Genomic DNA, 7242 nt, shown 5'->3' with positions numbered 1-7242 from the left:
ACAAGTGATGTGAATTGTTTTCTTAAGTAACATTTTCTTCTTGTTATTTTAGTTACACTGATTTTCTGTGCGCAAAAATTCTTTAGATTTGACATAGGGGAAATAATCTAGTTTGTCTTTTGTGATTTCTTCTAGCCCTTTTTGGTTATAATATTCTAGTACATCCTAATCTTTTCTAGGTTTATCTATCTCTTCTGCGCTAATGTTGTTGCCTTTAATAATGTGATATGTTTGTTAAATTTGCTTCTCCATTTGAAACTTATTTTCTTATATGTTTTAAGATGTCTAAACCTCTAAACCTAATTTCTTTTGAACTACTTTCCTATTGTCCCAGTAAATTTTGTCAAATAAGGTCTTTCCCTAGTTTCTTCATTTTCTCATGGATAAAATATAGGAACTGAAGCAGAGAAACCATAAAGATTATCCTGGATCCATATTCTATGATATTATGTGCCTAAAAGAAGGAAACAGTTTTATTCTGCTCCAGGGTGGAAAAGCTGCAACCTGGAGGCCACATGTGGACCTCTAGGTTCTCAAGTATGGCTCTTTGAAGCCAAACTTCACAGAACAAATCCCCTTAATAAAAGGATTTGTTCTGTAAAACTTGGACTCAGTCAAAAGGCTGCACCCAAGGACCTAGAAGGCCACAAGTTCCCCACCCCTGTTTTACTCTTTTCTTCTATAAAATGAAGAAGGATCAAACAACCTGTAGGTTATTTAGGTCTTGTTACGGAATATTTCCTCATAGACTCTCCTTTCTTGTCCAAGATATACCCTTTACGGTAACGCATCTTTGGAAAGGAAGGAGTATCTTATATGGCAGGCATTATTTTTGAAACTTATACTAATAAGAACATTTGAATTGAATTTAGTAGAAAACCACCTAAGTGAACAGTTTTGGGGATACAATGAGAAAGTATCTTTAGAAGAACTTAACCTCTAGAGTCTTGTAGACAGTACTATTGGTGAAAAGAGATATCTCTTGCTGTCCAGATATATTTCACAACACAACAAAATGAAAATGTCCTAATAGGCTGTTTAAGACAAAGCATATTTTTAAATATTAAAGACTGCCATTACTGGTGGCTGGATTCTTACCCTTATGCTAATGGAGCACTCTAAAGAGGCATCAGGTTCTATGTAGTTAACTTCTCAAAAACAATAAAGTCTTTGATGTTTTCAGCCACAGTATCTCAGAGTTATGGCTGTCATTTGGATAGAGAATTTGAATTTAAGTCTGCGTGTCAAAATCTTGGCTTCTTTCCCCTTATCTTACAGACCATATCTTCACAAAACCACAAAATATCAGAGCTGGAAGAGAACTCAGAGTTCATTTATTCCAACCTGTCCTTGGGCAGAAGTTCCCTCAATCATATCTCTGATGATGGTTTGTGAGCCTTCCTGGTACAGGTGGTCTATTTGTGTTAAGCCCCAGGATCTTTTGCATTAAAGATTTATTATGTAGTTTTCAGGCCAAGGAGTACCAGTGGCTACACTTACTCAGCTCTGGCAGAGACCAGTTTAGTGACCATTATCCTTTCAATTTTTTTCAGAACAGTTTCTAGTTACTTAATATCTTTTTGTTGTTGTTGGGTGGATTAGGAGAATATAGGTTCAGAAGATATTAGATGTAGAAATCAGTAGAGTCCATAGTCATTATCAAGTCCAATCTCTTTGTCTTACAGTTAGGGTAAATGAAGTTCATGAGGGTTCTGAAGTTCCTTGCCCAAAGTTATCCCATTAGTAATAAGACTTTACATGAACCTAGGTTTTCTGACTTCAGAATCAGCAGCTAGACAGCACCTCCATCAGCTGTGTTACTGTCATTAGTCAAATGTCCAGTTGGTATTTTGATGTGACTCAGACATGTATCAGGAGGATTTCCTTAAGAACTTGATTTATCCATCAACTGGGAAAGATTTTCAGAAGTTTCTTTGGGTTTAATTCATGGGCCCCTTTCAATTTATCATTTCTTCTCTGTGCTGCTGAGAATAATTTAATCTGTCACCATCTGATGGACTTTGGCTTGTGTGCTGACAATGCACACTTTGACTTTTCATGGCTGATATTCCCTCTTCAAGCTCTTCTGCTAATGAGCTGTTCTAATGAGATTAAGAGCTGGATGGGCAAGTATATCTTGGAAATAAAAAAATGGATAAAATGATTATGTGTTGTGACAGAATGGAAGTATTTCAAAAGACTAATTTTTAAACCTGCTTACCTTATTATTTAGCTTATCTTCAGTCATGTGTTCATAATCTGAATTTACTTCCTGACTTGTTCTCCCCCTCCTACTCTTTTTAAACAGCTGTACACTAATTCTTTCTTCAGGATTTTCAAAGTTGTGGAAAATTAAATCAAATTTTAATCCTTACAGAAGTGAATTTGCAGATAAATCCAGGTGTTAGCAAAATGTCCATGTTCCTTAGGTGAGGATAGGCAGTATATTTCATGCAATTGTAGGACATAAGTAGGAAGTTAATACCATATGTAATTGTTATTTTTTGTTGTTAAAAGACTAGAAAGAAGGTTAAAGGTAAAGCCATACGTGGACAGAATGTTGGACCTGGAGTCAGCCGGACCTGAGTTCAAATATAGCCTCAGACACCTATTATGTATGTGACTCTGGGCAAGTCTCTTAAGCCCTGTGCCTCAGTTTCTTCACTTTTATAAAATGGTGATAATAATAAAATGGTTGTTGTGAGGATAAAATGAGATAGTTTTCTCTTTAAAAAGTACTTTTCTCTGGTCCTTGAAATACTATAAAGGCTAGCTATTATTGTTATTATCATCATTGCTGCCACTGTTATTATTGTTATTGCTATTACTGCATGACCCATGGTCCTTCTTATTCAAAAACAATGAAAAAAATCTCCTACTAATTAACCATTGTTCATTGACTTGTTTCTTTCTTTCTAGGTCTGTCTCCTTTGCTTAAATAGAAGAAAATAAGGGAGTGAGATTTCAATAGTAAGGAAATCTCTCCACCAATCAGCTCGTATATGACTTAATAGGTAAATCTTGAGAAGGTGCCTAAAGCACATAGAAGTTGGGTGACATTCTCAGCATTCCACAGTTAGCACTTTTTATGAGGGGATTTGAATCAGATTCCTGGCTCCAACCCTATATTTTGTCCTTCTGGATTTTTGTCTCTTGGTGAGACTAGTACAGCTGACTCATCAAACCCTATAAATTAAAATTCCACAGATTTGAAATTTGTGACAATTAGAACAAGGACTAGATTAAGCCAAAGTCCACCTTTAATAAATAACTGCTTCACTCACAGTGCAACAAGGTTTCAGGGGCAATAATTTACATATATCAGGAGTAATAGTTCATTTATGTACAAATAAACCACAAATCATACACATATATGTTTAATATATTTATATATGCATATATACACACAGTCACAATATACATGCATATATGTGTGTATATTTATATGTATGTTTATGTGTGTGCATCTGTGTGTAAAACAAACCACTCAAAACAGTTTTTTCAAGTCCCTCTACATACTTTAGAAGTAAGTATAAGCATAAAAGAAATTATTCATTGCAAGTCATACTTATTGATTCTGAAATAAGTTGCCTGTCAACTAGGCAGTGGTTTGTTAGCTTAATTTGCCATTATTGTTTGCATGTCAGTTTCTAACCACAAATTTGTTAAAGAAAAAGATTGTAATTTTGACTTTCCTCCAAACCACAAAGACCTTTGCTTCTAGTTTATCTGAATTAATGACATTTTTTCATCTATGTTGAATTTTATAGAGTAATTACACTTAGAAAATGTTTCCATAGAAACATTTTCCAATGAATTGCTTGTCCAGGGAAGATAGAGGCAAGGCTGGTTTATTTCCTTTACCTACTGCCTAAGTATCTGAAGCAAACAGAAAATTTTGGTATAATAGATAGGGTACTCCACCTAGAGCAATGAGAATGTGTCTACAAATTCTATTTAAGACATAAACTATATGGCTCTGGGCAAATGATTTAACAACTCTATGCCTCAGTTTCTTTATGATAAAATGAGGGAGTTTAACTTGATATTCTCCAATATTCCCAATAGCTAAATCTATCATCCATCAATAACAATCAAGAGAATAAAACAAAAAGTCTTGCTACCCTTATTGCCTTACTTTTCGTCCACTTGATAAAATTATAGGATTTAAGGATAAAGTAACAGAAATAAGAGATGTTAACATTAGACTAACTTACTTACAGCAACATATATATATTATATATATATAATTTTTCAGATGTTATATTTATTATATTATTCTTTGAAAAATAATGTTTTAGAACTTGAGGGACTTATCCCGAAGGGTATAAAATACACTATTAGCAATTTGTAAATGAAAGAATGTGAAGTGCTTTAATTTCATTTTTTAAAAGGAGGTATAAAGAAGTTCCTCTACTAATTTGATGGATTTATAAAGCTATTAGCCATTGGCTAGCTAAAGGATTATCTATATGCTTGATAGTCTTTTATTTATTTAATTCTTTTTTTAAAAAGTATGTTTTTATTGTTTTAAATGAGAAAGCCATTTATCCAGGTGGATAGCAACACAGCAATCAGAGAAAGTATATATAGGAAAATATACGCCAGACAATGCAGAGTGAAGGAATTCTCTCATTGAGAGTGAGATAACTCAGTTCCACCAGGAATGAAATAGTATTAAATCTCATCCAAGAGAAAATTCCCCAAAGCCTCTACTGTGTCAAACTGGAAATATGGACATGATGGAAGTTGCTAGCTTCTTTCACTTTGGCTTCTTCCTAGAGTTACATTCTCCCTTCAGCAACCTGAAGGGGGTTTGGCATGGTCCACCTTCTCTTTTGAAGCTAGAAATCGGAATTGCCTAAAGCAACTGCCTGAGGAAACTGAAGATAGATAGGGTTTTATCTTTACCAATAAGGAGAGAGTTCTATACCAAAGGTTTTTAGGTTTGAAGTTATATTCCTGACTGGATTCTTTGAAGTCCCTTGTGAAGATGAGTTGGGACAAGCCTAAAACCTCTAACAACACAGTATAAATACAAGCATCAGTTGTTGTTGGAGTTGTGAACTGATTCAACCATTCTGGAGAGCAATTTTTAACTAAGCACAAATGGCTATAAAACTATGCATATCCTTTGATCCAGCAATACTACTACTAGGTCAGTATCCCAAGGAGATCATAAAAAAGGGAAAAGGACCCACATGCACAAAAATATTTATAGCAGCTCTTTTTATGATGGCAAAGAATTAGAAATTGAAGGAATGCTCTTCAATTGGGGAGAAGTTGAACAAGTTGTGGTATATGAATGTAATGGAATGCTATCATGCTATAAGAAGTGAAGAGCAGAAAAACCTGGAAAGACTTGCATAAACCGATGCTGAGTAAAGTAAGCAGAACCAGAAGAACATTGTACACAGTAACATCAGCATTGTGCAATGATTAACTATAATTGACTTAGCTCTTCTCAGCAATACAATGATCTAAGACAATTCCAAAAGACTCATGATTGACAATCCTATATCCACATCCAGAGAAAGAGCTATGGAGACTGAATGGAGATCAAGAATACTATTTTCATTTTTTTCATGGTTTTTCCCTTTTGTTGTGCTTCTTTTTTCACATGACTGTTGTGGAAATATGGTTAATAAGACTGTACATGTGTAACCTATATCAGATTGCTTCCTGTCTTGGGGAGGAGAGAGGGAAGCAAAGGAGAGAAAAACATTTGGAACTCAAAATCTCATAAAAATGTATGTTGTAAACTATCAGAAAAATAAATATGAGAATCAGTCTTTTTAAAACCACAATGATACAGAAAGAGGAAAAGATGGAAGAATAAAGGAAGGAACTCACCTGAGCTCTCCCAAATTCCTCTCCAAAAGAAAATAATGTTAAAACAAAATTTGAAGTTGCAGAACTAACAAAATGACAAGGTAAACAATTTTCCCGCGTAAGATAACTTAGAAGGTCCAGTGTTTGTCTCACTGGGGTGAAAAAGGAACACAGTCTAGGGAAGTCCACACTAGTGAAAACCAAGACTCACAAGCCAGTAGAAGACCTTGACAGGAGTCTGTGGGGAATGACTGAATCATCGATGACCTTCTGACACTCTCAACTCACATATGGTAAGGAGATCAGACAACTGGTTAGAAGGAAACTACAAGGGACTTGTTGCTGGCAAGGAAGCAGGACTCCATTTCTTTGATCATAGATGGTTCCAGGCTACCATACTAATGCCAGAAGGAGCACTAGCAGGAACAAGAAATCTGGATAGAGTTTTAGGGTAGAAAAGATTGTTTGTGGTCCTTCACAGAGTAGAATACAAGTCAAGAGAGCAGTGACCACACCTTTCTTAGATCTGGATTTAGCTTTATTATATATAAACCAATTAAGTTTGATTGTGGTCAAAGTTCTTAGACACTCATAACTGTGATTCATATAATGGTGTCTCATTTGTACATTTTTATGATCTTCCTTAGTATATCTATAAAATATATTTGCATCTTAGTTTGTTGACTCTGTTCTGTGATGTCAAGTGTTATCCTTCTTCATTCGGGGGAATATAAATGAATTGAAATTACTTCCTACATGTACAGACACACATAAATACATAGCTATATCAATAATTAAGGCCTTTCTCTGCATTAGGATCTTTTTGCATTGGAAATTTATTTTGCCTTCTTTCCAGAATTTGAGTTGGCACTCCATAAGGTCTTTGGTTCCCACACTGAGAAAATAGTTCAATCATTCTCTTAGCGCCAGCTATTTAATTCAAAAGTCCTCCTAGAAGGATTGAAAATCTCAGTACACAACAGAAGTTAAACATCTCGTCTTCAAAAGGGAAAGCTGTGAAGCCATCTTGGTGGAGGAGCTATTACACAATCACATAATTTCAATCTGGAAACAGTTTTAGAGGATTGTAGTTTCCTTCTCTTACCCTCATTTTCTAATACTAATGAATTTATTTTAAAAATATAGGGTCCATGCTTTCACCTTTTCATTCCCCTAGTGTAGATCCTAGGGTACCACACAATTCCTCATTTAGAGAAGAATTTGCTGACAAATGTAGGCAATAAAGCAGGTAAGAGGATTTGATCAAGTCTGCTCATTTTAAAATACTTTAAGCTCACTCAACTAGCTGCAGTGAGTAATCTTAATTTAGGGGGTAAAAAGACAGCTAATTGCTGATTTGACATTAATAGTAAAGAATTCTTATGTTTTCTTAGGGTATAAATTTTGCTT

This window comes from Notamacropus eugenii, chromosome 1 (assembly GCF_028372415.1).
Source record: "Notamacropus eugenii isolate mMacEug1 chromosome 1, mMacEug1.pri_v2, whole genome shotgun sequence".
In the NCBI taxonomy this organism is placed as follows: Eukaryota; Metazoa; Chordata; class Mammalia; order Diprotodontia; family Macropodidae; genus Notamacropus; species Notamacropus eugenii.
This window is presented reverse-complemented; position numbering follows the sequence as displayed.